General features: G+C 42.3%; 1 protein-coding gene across 1 annotated transcript in view; it reads left to right on the top strand.

Moving 5' to 3' along the window:
* CDH12 (cadherin 12) overlaps positions 1–18,619 on the top strand; it is a 1,379,166-nt gene that overhangs the window by 857,553 nt on the left and 502,994 nt on the right. The window contains exon 4 of the mRNA XM_077269712.1: positions 8,132–8,209. The gene's annotated coding sequence lies outside the window, so the exon portion shown is untranslated. The remainder of the gene's footprint in view (positions 1–8,131; positions 8,210–18,619) is intronic.

The raw sequence follows: 18,619 nt of genomic DNA, 5'->3' as shown, positions 1-18,619 counted from the left end.
GTGCTGCTTCGTAATCACTAGGTCATATCAGTGATTTCGGTCTGTGAAGCTGCCACCTCCTCTGAGCTTGTCCATGATTGGTTTTACCCACCAGGTCATCTCAGTACCGCTCCGTAAACACCAGGTCATAACATGGGCACAGTCTGCCGCGAATTCTGGAATCATCATTGTCCATATACTACGGGGACATGCATATTCTAGAATACTCGTTGCGGTGATGCGCCCTCTGCTGGATGTCCTCATATGAATTCGAGCGTGGGAACTTTTCCAAGGCTCCAGTTCATGAGGACATCCAGCAGAGGGCAGATCACTGCAACTCAAGGTAAATACAGATCACCCAGCTTTCCTTTCAGTACCCGGGGTTTACAGGCACGAGCGAGTGCTTTAGCACAGCTCCTGGCTGTAAAATGATTTAACCCCTTCAGATGGATTTACTTCATGGGACGTGACAGATTATCAGAAGGTATGTATATTGTTGGTTTATTATTTTTCAGAGCGAGGGTCTTCAGGTGGATTGAGAGAGCAATAAAATATTACAACAACCTGTGTGTTTATTTCATTAAAATACTTTTTAATAATGTGTGTGTGTTTTTTTAACCCTTTCATACAATTGGATTAAAAATGGATAGGTGTCATAATTGACGCCTCTCCATTATTAATCTGGCTTAATGTCACCTTACAATAGCAAGGTGACATTAACCCTTCATTACCCCATATCCCACCACTACACGGTAGTGGGAAGAGAGTGGCCAAGTGCCAGAATAGGCACATCTTCCAGATGTGCCTTTTCTGGGGTGGCTGGGGGCACATGTTTGTAGCCAGGGGGGGGGGGGCAATAACCATGGACCCTCTCTAGGCTATTAATATCTGCCCTCAGTCACTGGCTTTACCACTCTGGCGGAGAAAATTGCGCGGGAGCCCACGCCAATTTTTCCCGCCATTTAACCCTTTATTTTAGCAGCTACGGCACTCAAATTTTGCACATACATACTACTAACATTAGTAGTGTGGAATATGCAAAAAAAAGGGACATGAGATGGTTTACTGTATGTAAACCATGTCTCATATCCTGTTGGGTTTGTGAAGGAGAAATGAAAAGCCGGCAATTGAATTACCGGCTTTTCACTAACACCGCTGCGAATTTCTCGCAAGTCACACTGCTGGTCTCTGTGGAATCCATATTTTTCTCGCCCCCATAGACTTTCATTGGCGATTTTTTTGCGCAATACGGTGACAAACGCAGCATGCTGCGATTTTCTACGGCCGTACAAGACCGTATATTACGGATGCGTAATATACGGCAGATAGGAGCTGGGCCATAGAGATTCATTGGGCATTGTGTAATGCGTATTTTACGGACGTAGTTTATGCGCTCATATGTCCGTAAAACTCGCTAGTGTGAGGCCGGCCTTAGAGCCTGTGTTTCTCGTGCTGTCATACAGATGACAGTCTGGAAAACACTGAGTGTTCAGGCTGCCAAACCTGAACAGTTACATGGACTTCTGTTATGACCCCAGTGGACAGGGTCTCAGAGGAACGTGTAAGTCTGCAAGATACCAAAATCCAGCTCATAGGGCTGTGGCAACTGGGTTGACCAAATAGCTACTCCTAACGCCAACACTAGAAGTAGCCGGGGATCATGCCTACGGTGATCGCTAGATGACTCGCGCCAGCCGGAGAATCTAACTACCCCTAGGAGAAGAAAACAAAGACCTCTCTTGCCTCCAGAGAAAGGGACCCCAAAGCAAGATACAAGCCCCCCACAAATAATAACGGTGAGGTAAGAGGAAATGACAAACACAGAAATGAACCAGGTTCAGCAAAGAGAGGCCAGCTTACTAATAGCAGAATATAGCAAGATAACTTATCTGGTCAACAAAAACCCTATAAAAATCCACGCTGGAGATTCAAGAACCCCCGAACCGTCTAACGGTCCGGGGGGAGAACACCAGCCCCCTAGAGCTTCCAGCAAAGGTCAGGATACAGATAGGAACAAGCTGGACAAAAATACCAAACAAAACAAAAGCAAAAAGCAAAGAAGCAGACTTAGCTTGAAAAACAGGAACCAGGATCAGAGGACAAGAGCACAACAGATTAGCTCTGATTTCAACGATGCCAGGCATTGAACTGAAGGTCCAGGGAGCTTATATAGCAACGCCCCTGAACTAACGGCCCAGGTGAGGATATAGAAAAAGACAGACGCTCCAGAGTCAAATCACTAATGACCACTAGAGGGAGCAAAAAGCAAAATCACAACAGTACCCCCCCTTAGTGAGGGGTCACCGAACCCTCACCACGACCACCAGGGCGATCAGGATGAGCGGCGTGAAAGGCACGAACTAAATCGGCCGCATGAACATCAGAGGCGACCACCCAGGAATTATCTTCCTGACCATAGCCCTTCCACTTGACCAGGTACTGAAGCCTCCGCCTGGAGAGACGAGAATCCAAGATCTTCTCCACCACGTACTCCAACTCGCCCTCAACCAACACCGGAGCAGGAGGCTCAGCAGAAGGAACCACAGGCACAACGTACTGCCGCAACAAGGACCTATGAAACACGTTGTGGATAGCAAACGACACAGGAAGATCCAGGCGAAAGGATACAGGATTAAGAATTTCCAATATCTTGTAAGGACCAATAAAACGAAGTTTAAATTTGGGAGAGGAAACCTTCATAGGAACAAAGCGGGAAGAAAGCCACACCAAATCCCCAACACGTAGTCGGGGACCCACACCGCGGCGGCGGTTGGCAAAGCGCTGAGCCCTCTCCTGTGACAACTTCAAGTTGTCCACCACAAGATTCCAAATCCGCTGCAACCTATCCACCACAGAATCCACCCCAGGGCAGTCAGAAGGTTCCACATGACCCGAAGAAAAACGAGGGTGGAAACCAGAGTTGCAGAAAAACGGCGAAACCAAGGTGGCGGAACTAGCCCGATTATTAAGGGCAAACTCAGCTAACGGCAAGAAGGTCACCCAATCATCCTGATCAGCAGAGACAAAACACCTCAAATAAGCCTCCAAAGTCTGATTAGTTCGCTCCGTCTGTCCATTAGTCTGAGGATGGAAAGCAGACGAAAACGACAAGTCAATGCCCATCCTACTACAAAAGGATCGCCAGAATCTGGAAACGAACTGGGATCCTCTGTCTGACACAATATTCTCAGGGATGCCGTGCAAACGAACCACGTTCTGGAAAAACACAGGAACCAGATCGGAAGAGGAAGGCAGCTTAGGCAAAGGAACCAAATGGACCATCTTGGAGAAGCGATCACATATCACCCAGATAACAGACATGCCCTGAGACACCGGAAGATCAGAAATGAAATCCATGGAGATATGTGTCCAAGGTCTCTTAGGGACAGGCAAGGGCAAGAGCAACCCGCTGGCACGAGAACAGCAAGGCTTAGCTCGAGCACAAGTCCCACAGGACTGTACAAATGACCGCACATCCCTAGACAAGGAAGGCCACCAAAAGGATCTGGCCACCAGATCTCTGGTGCCAAAAATTCCTGGGTGACCTGCCAAAACCGAGGAATGAACCTCGGAAATGACTCTGCTGGTCCACTTATCAGGCACAAACAGTCTGTCAGGTGGACAAGAATCAGGCCTATCAGCCTGAAATCTCTGCAACACACGTCGCAGATCTGGAGAAATAGCTGACAAGATAATACCATCCTTAAGAATACCAACAGGTTCAGCAACTCCAGGAGCATCAGGCACAAAGCTCCTGGAAAGAGCATCGGCCTTCACATTCTTTGAACCTGGTAAATACGAGACAACAAAGTCAAAACGGGAGAAAAACAATGACCAGCGGGCCTGTCTAGGATTCAGGCGTTTAGCAGACTCGAGATACATCAGATTTTTGTGATCAGTCAAGACCACCACACGATGCTTAGCACCCTCGAGCCAATGACGCCACTCCTCAAATGCCCATTTCATGGCCAACAACTCCCGATTGCCCACATCATAATTTCGCTCCGCAGGCGAAAACTTCCTAGAGAAAAAGGCGCAAGGTCTCATAACAGAGCAACCAGGGCCTCTCTGCGACAAAACGGCCCCTGCTCCAATCTCTGAAGCATCCACCTCAACTTGAAAGGGAAGCGAGACATCAGGCTGGCACAAAACAGGCGCCGAAGTAAACCGACGTTTCAACTCCTGGAAAGCCTCCACGGCAGCAGGAGCCCAATTAACCACATCGGAGCCCTTCTTGGTCATATCCGTCAAAGGTTTCACAATGCTAGAAAAGTTAGCGATAAAACGACGGTAGAAGTTAGCGAAACCCAAGAACTTCTGAAGACTCTTAACTGATGAGGGCTGAGTCCAATCAAGAATAGCTCGGACCTTGACTGGGTCCATCTCCACAGCAGAAGGGGAAAAAATGAACCCCAAAAAGGGAACCTTCTGTACACCAAAAAGACACTTTGAGCCCTTGACAAACAAAGAATTTTCACGCAAAATTTTAAAGACCATCCTGACCTGCTCCACATGCGAGTCCCAATTATCAGAAAAAAACAGAATATCATCCAGATAAACGATCAGAAATTTATCCAGATAGTTCCGGAAAATGTCATGCATAAAGGACTGAAAAACTGAAGGGGCATTAGAGAGCCCAAAAGGCATCACCAAGTACTCAAAATGACCTTCGGGCGTATTGAATGCGGTTTTCCATTCATCCCCTTGCTTAATGCGCACAAGGTTGTACGCACCACGAAGGTCTATCTTGGTAAACCACTTGGCACCTTTAATCCGGGCAAACAAGTCAGACAACAGCGGCAAAGGATACTGAAATTTGACAGTGATCTTATTTAAAAGCCGATAGTCAATACAAGGCCTCAAAGATCCGTCCTTTTTAGCCACAAAAAAGAATCCCGCACCAAGAGGGGAAGAAGACGGACGGATGTGTCCTTTCTCCAGAGACTCCTTGATATATGAACGCATAGCGGTATGTTCAGGTATCGACAGATTAAACTGTCTTCCCTTAGGAAATTTACTGCCTGGAATCAAATCTATAGCACAGTCACATTCCCTATGAGGAGGCAATGCACTGGACCTGGACTCGCTAAAGACATCCTGATAATCAGACAAGTACTCCGGAACTTCCGAAGGCGTAGAAGAAGCAATAGACACAGGCAGGGAATCCTCATGAATACCACGACAGCCCCAACTAGACACTGACATAGCCTTCCAGTCAAGCACTGGATTATGGGTCTGTAACCATGGCAGCCCCAAAACAACCAAATCATGCATTTTATGTAGAACGAGAAAACGTATCACCTCGCGGTGTTCAGGAGTCATGCACATGGTAACCTGTGTCCAATACTGCGGCTTATTTTCTGCCAATGGCGTAGCATCAATACCCCTAAGAGGGATAGGATTTTCTAATGGTTCAAGAATAAAACCACAGCGCTTAGCAAATGAGAGATCCATAAGACTCAGGGCAGCACCTGAATCTACAAACGCCATGACAGGATAAGATGACAGTGAGCAAATCAAAGTTACAGACAGAATAAACTTAGGATGCAAATTACCAACGGTGACAGGACTAACAACCTTAGATATACGTTTAGAGCATGCTGAGATAACATGTGTAGAATCACCACAGTAGTAGCACAAGCCATTCCGGCGTCTATGAATTTTCCTCTCATTTCTAGTCAGGATTCTATCACATTGCATCAAATCAGGTGTCCGTTCAGACAACACCATGAGGGAATTTGCGGTTTTTCTATCACATTGCATCACATCAGGTGTCTGTTCAGACAACAACATGAGGGAATTTGCGGTTTTGCGCTCCCGCAACCGCCGGTCAATTTGAATAGCCAGGGACATGGTATCATTCAGACCTGTGGGAATGGGAAAACCCACCATAACATTCTTAATGGCCTCAGAAAGGCCATTTCTAAAATTAGCGGCCAGTGCACACTCGTTCCAATGTGTCAGCACGGACCATTTCCGAAATTTTTGGCAATACACCTCAGCCTCGTCCTGGCCCTGAGACATAGCCAGCAAGGCTTTCTCTGTCTGAATCTCAAGATTGGGTTCCTCATAAAGTAAACCGAGCGCCAGAAAAAACGCATCAATATCAGCCAATGCCGGATCTCCTGGCGCCAACGAAAAAGCCCAATCCTGAGGGTCACCCCGTAAGAATGAAATAACAATTTTTACTTGTTGAGCAGAGTCTCCAGACGAACAAGGTTTCAGGGACAAAAATAATTTACAATTATTCCTGAAATTCCTAAACTTAAATCGGTCTCCTGAAAACAGTTCAGGAATCGGAATCTTGGGTTCAGACCTAGGATTTCTGGTAACATAATCTTGTATACCCTGCACACGAGCGGCAAGCCGGTCCACACTTGTAATCAAGGTCTGGACATTCATGTCTGCAGCAAGCTTAAGCCACTCTGAGGTAAAGGGGAAAAGAAAAGAAAAAAAAAAAAAATGAGAGAGGAAAAAAAAAACTCAAAATTTTCTTTCTTATAATCCCACTTCTGCAATGCATTAAACATTTAATACTGGCCTGGCATACTGTTATGACCCCAGTGGACAGGGTCTCAGAGGAACGTGTAAGTCTGCAAGATACCAAAATCCAGCTCATAGGGCTGTGGCAACTGGGTTGACCAAATAGCTACTCCTAACGCCAACACTAGAAGTAGCCGGGGATCATGCCTACGGTGATCGCTAGATGACTCGCGCCAGCCGGAGAATCTAACTACCCCTAGGAGAAGAAAACAAAGACCTCTCTTGCCTCCAGAGAAAGGGACCCCAAAGCAAGATACAAGCCCCCACAAATAATAACGGTGAGGTAAGAGGAAATGACAAACACAGAAATGAACCAGGTTCAGCAAAGAGAGGCCAGCTTACTAATAGCAGAATATAGCAAGATAACTTATCTGGTCAACAAAAACCCTATAAAAATCCACGCTGGAGATTCAAGAACCCCCGAACCGTCTAACGGTCCGGGGGGAGAACACCAGCCCCCTAGAGCTTCCAGCAAAGGTCAGGATACAGATAGGAACAAGCTGGACAAAAATACCAAACAAAACAAAAGCAAAAAGCAAAGAAGCAGACTTAGCTTGAAAAACAGGAACCAGGATCAGAGGACAAGAGCACAACAGATTAGCTCTGATTTCAACGATGCCAGGCATTGAACTGAAGGTCCAGGGAGCTTATATAGCAACGCCCCTGAACTAACGGCCCAGGTGAGGATATAGAAAAAGACAGACGCTCCAGAGTCAAATCACTAATGACCACTAGAGGGAGCAAAAAGCAAAATCACAACAGACTTCAGGGAGAAGTCGATGTTTCGGGACTGTGCACGGACACTAGGTGTTCGGTACGGACCTCAAACTTTATCGTTCAGGTACTCCTATCACTATCCATTAATTCTGCAGATGAAGAAAAACAATGTGAAGCAAACAGTCATTTTTGTTTCCTTAGTACATGGTGTGAGATTAGAAAAAACGTCTTCAATAAAATGTCACCCACCTTATTACCATCTCCATCTGTTCTCCGCAGCAGAGCTTGTGATTGGAGTAATATTATACATAGGTTAACATAGGTTAAAAATAGTGTTCTGTTTAGGAGTTAGATTATTAGGAAATAGTAAAACCGGATCAATTTTTAAAGATTCTCTTTCTAACATTTATTGAAAACAATATACAGTTCAATCACAGGAGATTTTTGCTGTCCACATTTTGAACTGCAATCATCTGAGCACAATGCTAAACAGAAGCTCTGCTCCACTGAGAACCTTATAATCCCATTATTACTTAGATTCCCCTTGATTTTGAGCAACAGATACTTGAAGACATGCAGTTTATTATCTTCTCTAGTGCTGTGCAGATCATCAGTCTGTTCCAGCTCCCTTGTGACAGATACATATTGATATATTTTGCTGAAACTCATACTTAGAATAGTAATACAATAACCGCTTTCCTGCAAGTATTTTCATCAGAAATTCTCTGCCTTCTTATTGCACGATATCCACAGACAATCTTGCTTGAGAACAGCACAGCATAATAACGCACCTGTAGCTCAATAACAGTTGAACAGCTGTAGCATGCCTAGAGAGTACGTGCATGTGCCAATTTACTTCCTTATAACACGAGTATATCTTTCTTTTTATCAGCATACACATGACACTTGGAGTGGAGAAGCAGTATACTCTGTGAAGTTGTGCCAAAAGGGAATATATCTGTGTAACTATGTAAGTACATTGCTCATGTGATGTATATATATTATATTTGTTAGGCATGTCATTATGTCCCTTAACAGATTATCATTATTTTTGTGATTTATAGCATCATGTTCTATATTACATACCATCCTCTCTTATTCCATATAAACTTACATGAATGCTGATTGTTCATCTTTTTCGATGGAGGAGGCTAAGAGGACTGGTGCTTTGGTCAGATGCTGCTCTATCAGCAGTCAATTTATTTTATATCTATCAAGAGAGGACTCTATGTAGAAAAGAGAAGGCAATGAAAATGCCAAAAATATTGAGAATACGCTAAGAAATGGACGGTGCTATATATAATAAGTAATGATACTATATAATAATGGGGCAATACTGTACATAACACAATAGGATGACACATAGCAAGAGTCCACCCCATATATAACAAGTGTGAATGATACATAATAAAGTCCCCCATACTGGACCCCTTCCTGGGATAATGTCTCCCAATCTGATCTCCTTCCTGTTATAATGTCCCCCATCAGGGTCCCCTTCCTGGTATAATGTCCTCCTTCCTGGACTCTTCTTGGTATAATGTCCCCCACCCTGGTCCCCTTTCTGATATAATGTGCTCAAACCTGGTATATATGCCCAAAATCATGGTATAATGTGCTCCAACCTGGTATATATGTCCTCAATCCAGGCATAATCCCCCAAATGCTGATATAATGTGCCCCTCCAGGTATATATATACCCATCCAAATATTTATATCCCTTATTCTTGCATAAATGTCTCCCATCCTTTTATACATGTCCACTTAATGGTATATACAGGTATATATGTGATCCATCGAGATTATTGTGCCCCATCCAGGTATACAAGTGCCTAATCCTAATATATATGTCCTCCACCCTGGTATACATGTGCCATATCATGGAATGCATGTTCTGCATCCTTATATAATGTGCCCCATCCTGGTATAATGGGCTCCATTGTAGTATATATGTCCCCCATACAGTTATACATGTCCCCCAACCTCATATACATGTCCCTCATCATGGTATATATATGACCCATCTTTTTATAATGTTGCCCATCCTGACAAAAATGTCCTCCATCCTCGTATATATATCCCCCATTCTGGTATAATGTGCCCATCTTGGTATAATGTGCCCAATCCTCGTATATATGTGTCACATCCTGGTATAATGTGCTCTATCCTGGGCCCTTTCTTGGGATAATGTGCCCCAATCTGGTATATATTCCCCACATCCTGGTATAAATGTCCCCACACATGTATATGTCCAGGTACACATGTGCCCCATGCTTGTATAATGTTTATCATTCTGGTAAAATGTGCCCCATCCTATCATAAATGTCCCCATCCAGGAATACACAGCTCTGGCAAAAATTAAGAGACCACTGCAAAATGTTCAGTTTGTCTGATTTTTGTCTTTATAGGTATTTTTTGAGTAAAATGTAAATTGTTCTTGTAGACTATAAACTTCTGATAACATGTCTCCGAATTTCCAAGCAATAAATTTTGTATTTTTTTGAAAAAATGGTCAAATGTAAAAAAACCCCAGGGCTTTAAGACCCCAATAATGCAAAGAAAACAAGTTCATAATCATTTAGAAACAACAATGCTAATGTTTTAACTCAGGAAGAGTTCAAAAATCAATATTTTGTGGAATAACCATGATTTTTAATCACAGTTTTCATGTGTCTTGGCATACTTTCCACCAGTCTTTCATACTGCTTCTGGTGTAAAAATTTAAGCAGTTCTTCTTTGTTTGATGGCTTGTGACTATCCATCATCCTCTTGATTACATTCCAGAGGTATTCAATAGGGTTCAGGTCTGGAGATTGGGCTGCCCATCACAGGGTTTTGATGTCTTGGTCTCTTAATTTTTGCCAAAGCTGTATGTGCACCATCCTTGTATAATATGCCTCATCCAGGTATCTATGTCCTCTATCATGGTATACATGTCCGTCATCCTGATAGTTATATCCCCCATCTAGGTATATATGTCTCCCATCCTGGTATATTGTGCCCATCCTGGTATAATGTGCCCCATACTGGTATATAGGTTCCCCATCCTGGTATAATGTAGCCCATCCAGTTATATATTTATATATGTCCCCCATCCTCGTATAAATGTATCCCTGCCTGGTACAGTTAGCCCCATCCAGGTATGTATGCTTGTCCCTTTCCTGGTATAATGTGCCCCATTCTGTCATATATGTCCCCCATCAAGGTACATATGTCCTCCATTCTGATGTACATGACTCATATCAAGGTATATACAGCTCTGGCAAAAATTAAGAGACCACTGCAAAATGTTAAGTTTATCTGATTTTTCTCTTTTTAGGTTTATTTTTGAGTAAAACTTAAATTGCTCTTTTATTCCATAAACTTCTGCCAACATGTCACCAAATTTCCAAGCAATGAATTTTGTATTTTTTTTCTGACAAAGAATAATAGTCAAAATAAAAAAAAAAAAAAAAAAAAACCCCAGTGCTTTCAGACCTCAAATAATGCAAAGAAAACAAGTTCTTAATCATTTAGAAACAACAATACTGATTTTTTTTAACTCAGAAAGAGTTCAGAAATCAATATTTTGTGGAATAACCATGATTGTTAATCACAGCTTTCACGCGTCTTCACATGCTTGCCACCAGTCTTTCACACTGCTTCTGGCGCAAAAAATTAAGCAGTTCTTCTTCTTTGATGGCTTGTAACTATCCATCATCCTCTTGATTATATTCCAGAGGTTTTCAATGTGGTTTAGGTCTGGAGATTGGGCTGCACATGACAGGGTTTTGATGTGGTGGTCTCTTAATTTTTGCCAGAGCTGTATATCCCCCATCCTCATATACATGTCCCTCATATAATGTGCCCCATCCTAGTGTAATGTATTACATCCTGGTATAATGAGCCCTATCTTGGTACATACTGTATGTCCCCAATCTTGGTATGATGTGCCCCATCCAGGTATATATATAGCTCCCATCCTGGTATATTAGTCCCCCATCCTGGTATAATGTGCCCGAAACAGTTATATATGTGCCCCATCCTCATCCATCTGCCCTCCATCCTGATATAATGTGCCCCATCCAGGTATATATGCCCCACATTCTGCTATAAAGTGCCCTGTTTTGTAACATTAAAAACAAACAATACTATTCACCTGCCCCCACACTCCAATGCCTCGTGGGGTCCTCTTTTACAACCAGCACGGGAGTCATGGTGCATGCCGTCACTTCTTGGACATCCAGCTAAAGTAGCCCCCTCCACCTGTTGGCTCCAATGCAGGTGCACTGATGATATATCCATCCCAGCTCCTTCCCCATCCTGTCCAGCTCCCAGCAACTTTGGTACAGCTGGGAAAGACTGGCATGAAAACTCCAAAAATTGCAACTCAACATTGTGTAAAAAAAATTGCGACTTTTCAAATTATTTTAAATGTTTTGATGAATCAGGGCCATCATGTCTACTATGGAGAGCCATTCCTTTCAAAGAGCTGCATATGATTCAGTCAGGATACTTCAAAATATCTGTGTACATAAGGCTACAGGGCATGGTGAATATTCTTCATCATATTGCAGGCTTGTTATAGACTCTAACACTGACCTAAACACTTTCCATCTGAGGCAATGATCGGCTTTGCATTTTTTCCCCCAAAAGCCATGAAGTTATTTTTCCATTGACAGTCGCATGAGGGCATATTCCTTCATAGTTTTAAGATTCAATGAAGACATAAGTTAACACAAAGAAAGGTAAAAACTCCATGATGCCGATTACACAACAATAGGAAGAAAATTCCATCCTGGCCTCATTTTATTGGGGGTGAAATAACTGCATAATATCAAGTGAGATGACAATTATTCTTGGATAACATGTGAAATAAAATGACTATGTATACCTGCATCCCACATGATCTAGGAGCATTTGCTTATATTGCCTACACAAGTATTTGTCCTCCATTCAAGATCTTAAAGTGTTAATTGTTATGGATTTCTGTTACCTACTAATGCATCATTTTGTTTAGCGGCAAGTGTTTTTTTTTACAATTGGTGCCTCTATGTGCCTCAATGTCTTTCATAATATTTAATCATGGTGGGATGAAAGAAACATATTTTCTGAGTGTAATCTCATTGCTTAGGATTTGGCGTAGTAGGGCCATAAACAATGCAGGAAACAATAGGAGTTATATCAGCAGCTGTATTACACCTGGTGGAGTACAATGAAAAATAATGCCTGCAGCATATGCTTGCAGTAATAGAGGGAATCCATTTTTGGATCTTTTACTTACAGAACATAAAACAAGGACAACAACACAACAGAGACATGTTCTTTTCCACAAAATATTGCTAGAAAATTATTCTTCAAGTAAGATCTTGCCTGGCTAGGCGTAGTAATACAGGTAATCCTGTTAAAGAACATATATGTGCTAGGTGGAAATGTTCAAGTTATGCAAACTACATAAAACAATAAGGTAACATGTCACAAAAGAAATAGATGGAAATTCCTCAATTGGATATTAAATGAAGCCAAAGTAATGTACAGTTTAATGTTTTCATTAATATAACAAAATGGGGAATGCTCTAAAAACTATCCCAGTTTATATTAGGCCACAGGTGAGAACGCTGGAGAGGCCAGCAGAGGTCAAGGTGTCGCCATGTTTGTGTAGCCCTGCATTGTTCATAGGAATCCTATATATATCAATGGATCAAATGGACAAATCTGGTGGATCTGAAGGTGATAACCTGTTAGCCTAGCGATATTACTGTCTGACCCCAATTAAAAATGGGGCTAACAAGATGTATATAAGGTCAGAAAAGCATGCTTCAACACCATGCTACATCCATTTATCTAACCTCCTGATGAGCCCTGTGGTGAAACGCGTAGAGGTCACATGACATGTATCGGATAAGTACCCCTCTGATTTGATTATCATGCGTTATTCTACATCTCACTAATACATCGAAGCATGGTCTATATTCTATCTACTTGATTTCTGAATATCATTTAACATTGTATTGGAATATCTGGTTATACTTACAGATGTTTAATCAGTGGAGAGTTTGATATTGCATATTTTATTTGATCATTTGTATTATATTGGCACCCACATGCCCTCTGTCTCCACATATTGCATTTTTTCAACCCTTGGGCTATTGGTTTATTAGGGCCTTTGAGGGATAGCCATCGTGGAGCGGGGGTGCCATATCCGCTGACAAGTAGGATGCCAACCTCCGGCGTAGGTTCAGTACAGAGGGGTCTTTTGTATTTGGTATTTATCTCTTTTCATCACTGTGCATGACAGGTTACTATCCCTGACCATATATTCATCTTCTTCCCCCCTTTTTTTCGCTGTCCCTTCAGCAATTAGTGTGACTGTGTTGTCCTCTTTGGACATCCTGGGTGTATATTGATCACTTACAAGGAGGGACGCACAGGACATCAGGATCAGCCATCGTTGAGCAGGGGCGCCATTCTCGTAATTTTCAATAGGGTGCCAACCTCCGCTGGTAGGTAGGGGTTAGTTTCAGGGATCATTGTTAGGGTGGACCTAGTATGCACTTTTTGTATGGTGTGTGTTATTATGTGTTGTTTGTCTCCTCTTTATGATTTATTAATAAAGTTAAACATTTTTATATGTCTTTAATGAGGTTTTTTATGATAATGACATTGTCTCCTTTCCCAGATTAGTAACATCAGCCTCCAAAATTACGTGGGAGGCCACACCACTTTTTAAAATTAACTCTTAATTTTACACAGGAAGGACACAGTGGGTGCTGATTAAATCTCCTATTATTGTTGCCTGGTCACTCTGATCACAGGGAGACCAGGTGACAATGAGAGCTTCAGCAGCCAGCACTATGGAACAGTAGGAACTGTACCACTTTTTCCCAGGCACCGGTTCATATCATACTAATGACACACAGATGTCATTCATGTGTCATCATCGTGCATGTGTGCGGCACACATTTTGTACATGATGCACATAAAAAACTGACACATAAGGACACAAAAAACAGATATGTGAAGATTTCTTAGGTGAGTGTGCCCCAAAACTCACCTGAAAATGCTTCCAGAACATGCGCAAAAGAAAGAAAATAAGCATTTATAAGTAAAAATTCCTTGTTACCCATATGTTGAGTCTTTTGAGCACACTTTAGCCACTTAAAGTTTCCAAGGATACCAAACAAGTTAAAGAAGTGATCTGACTGTTCTTCAAGTGGTTTCTGCTCTGAAGTCACTCAGCATTTCACACTAAATGTCAATGGGGGGATCAAAATGTGCATGTTAAGTGTTTTGCCAATGTTTTTGTTTGAAAAACCTCAAACGTAATCTTTATTGCTGAGTGGCGGTTAAAAAAACACCTAGAAATAGCCTATAAATGTGATGCCTTCAAAACACTGAAAGATGACTTAAAAAATGTCAGTGGTCAAAATTGCTGAAAAAGTGCTCAGGAAATATTAACCCCTTCATGACCCAGCCTACTTTTACTTTAATGACCTGGCCGTTTTTTGCAATTCTCACCAGTGTCCTTTTATGAGGTAATAACTCAGGAACGCTTCAATGGATCCTAGCAGTTCTGAGAACATTTTTTCATGACATATTGGGCATCATGTTAGTGGTAAATTTAGGTCAATAATTTTTGTGTTTATTTGTGAAAAAAATGGAAATTTGGCGAAAATTTTGAAAATTTCGCAATTTTCAAATTTTGATTTTTTATTCTGTTAAACGAGAGAGTTATGTGTCACAAAATAGTTAATAAATAACATTACCCACATGTCTACTTTACATCAGCACAATTTTGGAAACAAAATTTTTTTTTGCTAGGAAGTTACAAGGGTTAAAATTTGACCAGCGATTTCTCATTTTTACAACAAAATTTACAAAACCATTTTTTAGGGACCACCTCACATTTGAAGTCAGTTTGAGGGGTCTATATGGCTGAAAATACCCAAAAGTGACACCATTCTAAAAAGTGCACCCCTCAAGGTACTCAAAACCACATTCAAGAAGTTTATTAACCCTTCAGGTGCTTCACAGCAGCAGAAGCATCATGAAAGGAAAAAATTAACATTTAACTTTTTAGTCACAAAAATGATATTTAGCAACAATTTTTTTATTTTCCCAAGGGTAAAAACAGAAACTGGACCCCAAAAGTTATTGCACAATTTGTCATGAGTATGCCAATACCCCATATGTGGGGGGGGGGCACTGTTTGGGCGCAGGACAGGCTCCAATCTTTAGCGGACACCATGTCGCGTTTGGAGAGCCCCTGTGTGCCTAAACATTGGAGCTCCCCCACAATTGACCCATTTTGGAAACTAGACCCCCAAAGGAGCTTATATAGATGCATAGTGAGCACTTTGAACCCCTAACTGCTTCACAAATTGATCCGTAAAAATGAAAAAGTACTTTTTTTTCACAAAAAATTTCTTTTATCCTCAATTTTTTCATTTTCACATGGGCAACAGGATAAAATGGATCCTAAAATGTGTTGGGCAATTTCTCCTGAGTACACCGATACCTCATATGTGGTCACGAACCACTGTTTGTGCACACGGCAAGGCTCGGAAGGGAAGGAGCGCCATTTGACTTTTGAATGAAAAATTAGCTCCAATCATTAGCGGATACCATGTTGTGTTTGGAGAGCCCCTGTGTGCCTAAACATTGGAGCTCCCCCACATGTGACCCCATTTTGGAAACTAGACCCACAAGGAACTTATCTAGATGCATAGTGAAGACTTTGAACCCCCAGGTGCTTCACAAATTGATCCATAAAAGTGAAAAAGTACTTTTTTTTCCACAAAAAATTATTTTAGCCTCAATTTTTTCATTTCCACATGGGCAACAGGATAAAATGGATCTTAAAATTTATTGGTAAATTTCTCCTGAGTACACTGATATCTCACATGTGGGGGTAAACCACTGTTTGGGCACATGGCAGGGCTCGGAAGGGAAGGAGCGCCATTTGACTTTTTGAATGAAAAATTAGCTCCAATCGTTAGCGGACACCATGTCGCGTTTGGAGAGCCCCTGTGTGCCTAAACATTGGAACTCCCCCATATGTGACCCCATTTTGGAAACTAGACCTCCCATGGTACTAATCTAGATGTGTGGTGACCACTTTAAACCCTCAAGTGATTCACAGAAGTTTATAACGTTGAGCCGTGAAAATAAAAAAATATTTTTTTTTCCTCAAAAATTATTATTTAGCCCGCAATTTTTTATTTTAACAAGAGTAACAGGAGAAATTGGACCCAAAAAGTTGTGGTCCAGTTTCTCCTGAGTACACTGATACCCCATATGTGGGGGTAAACCACTGTTTGGGCACACGTCGGGGCTCGGAAGGGAAGTAGTGACTTTTGAAATGCAGACTTTGATGGAATGGTCTTTGGGCGTCATGTTGCGTTTGCAGAGCTCCTGATGTGCCTAAACAGTAGAAACCCCCCACAAGTGACCCCATTTTGGAAACTGGACCCCCCCAATGAACTTATCTATATATGTGGTGAGCACTTTGAACCCCCCAAGTGCTTCACAGAAGTTTACAACGCAAAGCGGTGAAAAGAAAAAATCATTTTTCTTTCCTCAAAAATGATGTTTTAGCAAGCAATTTTTTTATTTTCACAAGGGTAACAGGAGAAATTGGACCCCGAAAGTTGTTGTCCAGTTTGTCCTGAGTATGATAATACCCCATATGTGGGGGGGAACCACTGTTTGGGCACACGTCAGGGCTCGGAAGGGAAGTAATGACGTTTTGGAAAGCAGACTTTGATGGAATGGTCTGAGGGCATCATGTTACGTTTGCAGAGCCCCTGATAAGCCTAAACAGTAGAAACCCCCCACAAGTGACCCCATTTTGGAAACTAGACCCCCCAAGGAACTTATCTAGATACAGTATGTGGTGAGCACTTTGAAACCCAAGTGCTTCACAGAAGTTTATAACGCAGAGCCATGAAAATAAAAAATCACTTTTCTTTCCTCAAAAATGAAGTTTAGCAAGCAATTTTTTACTTTCACAAGGGGAACAGGACAAATTGGACCCTAATAGTTGTTGCCCAGTTTGTCCTGAGTACACTGATACCCCATACGTGGGGGTAAACCACTGTTTGGGCACACGTTGGGGCTCGGAAGGTAAGTAGTGACTTTTGAAATGCAGACTTTAATGGAATGGTCTGCAGGCGTCACGTTGCATTTGCAGAGTCCCTGATGTGCCTAAACAGTAGAAATCCCCCCCAAGTGACCCCATTTTGGAAACTAGACCCCCCAAGGAACTTATCTAGATATGGGGTGAGCACTTTGAACCCCCAAGTGCTTCACAGAAGTTTACAACGCAGAGCCGTGAAAATAAAAAAATAATTTTTCTTTCCTCAAAAATGATGTTTTAGCAAGCAATTTTTTATTTTCACAAGGGTAACAGGAGAAATTGGACCCCAGTAATTGTTGCTCAGTTTGTTCTGAGTACACTGATACCCTATATTTGGGGGGTAAATCACTGATTGGGCACACGTCGGGGCTCGGAAAGGAAGTAGTGACTTTTGAAATGCAGACTTTGATGGAATGGTCTGCGGGCGTCACGTTGCGTTTGCAGAGCCACTGATGTGCCTAAACAGTAGAAACCCCCCACAAGTGAACCCATTTTGGAAACTAGACTTCCCATAGAACTTTTCTAGATGTGTGGTGAGCACTTTAACCCCCCAAGTGCTTCACAGAAGTTTATAACGCAGAGCCATGAAAATAAAAAATAATTTTTGAGGAATGAAAAATTATGTTGTAGCAAGCAATTTTTAATTTTTGCAAGGGTAACAGGAAAAATTGGACCCCAGAAATTATTGCCCAGTTTGTACTGAGTATGCTGGTACCCCATATGTGGGGGTAAACCACTGTTTGGGCACACGTTGGGGCTCGGAAGGGAGGGAGCTCCATTTGACTTTTTGATCAATTTTTTTTTTTGAAGATTGGCTGGAATCAATGGTGGCACCATGTTGCGTTTGGAGACCCCTGATGTGCCTAAAAAGTGGAAACCCCTCAATTCTAACTCCAACACTAACCCCAACACACCTCTAACCCTAATCTCAACTCTAGCCATAACCCTAATCACAACCCTAACCCCAACACACCCCTAACCACAACCCTAACCCCAACACACCCCTAACCCTAATCTCAACCCTAACCCTAATCCTAACCCTAATCCCAACCCTAACCACAACACACCACTAACCCTAACCATAACCCTAACCACAAGCCTAATCTTAACTAGTGTTGAGCGATACCGTCCGATACTTGAAAGTATCGGTATCGGAAAGTATCGGCCGATACTGGCAAAGTATCGGATCCAATCCGATACCGATACCCGATACCAATACAAGTCAATGGGACTCAAGTATCGGACGGTATTCCTGATGGTTCCCAG

Source organism: Ranitomeya variabilis, chromosome 6, assembly GCF_051348905.1.
Source record: "Ranitomeya variabilis isolate aRanVar5 chromosome 6, aRanVar5.hap1, whole genome shotgun sequence".
Lineage (NCBI taxonomy): Eukaryota > Metazoa > Chordata > Amphibia > Anura > Dendrobatidae > Ranitomeya > Ranitomeya variabilis.
Note: the sequence above shows the minus strand (reverse complement) of the source record. Positions and strands in the feature narration are given on the sequence as shown.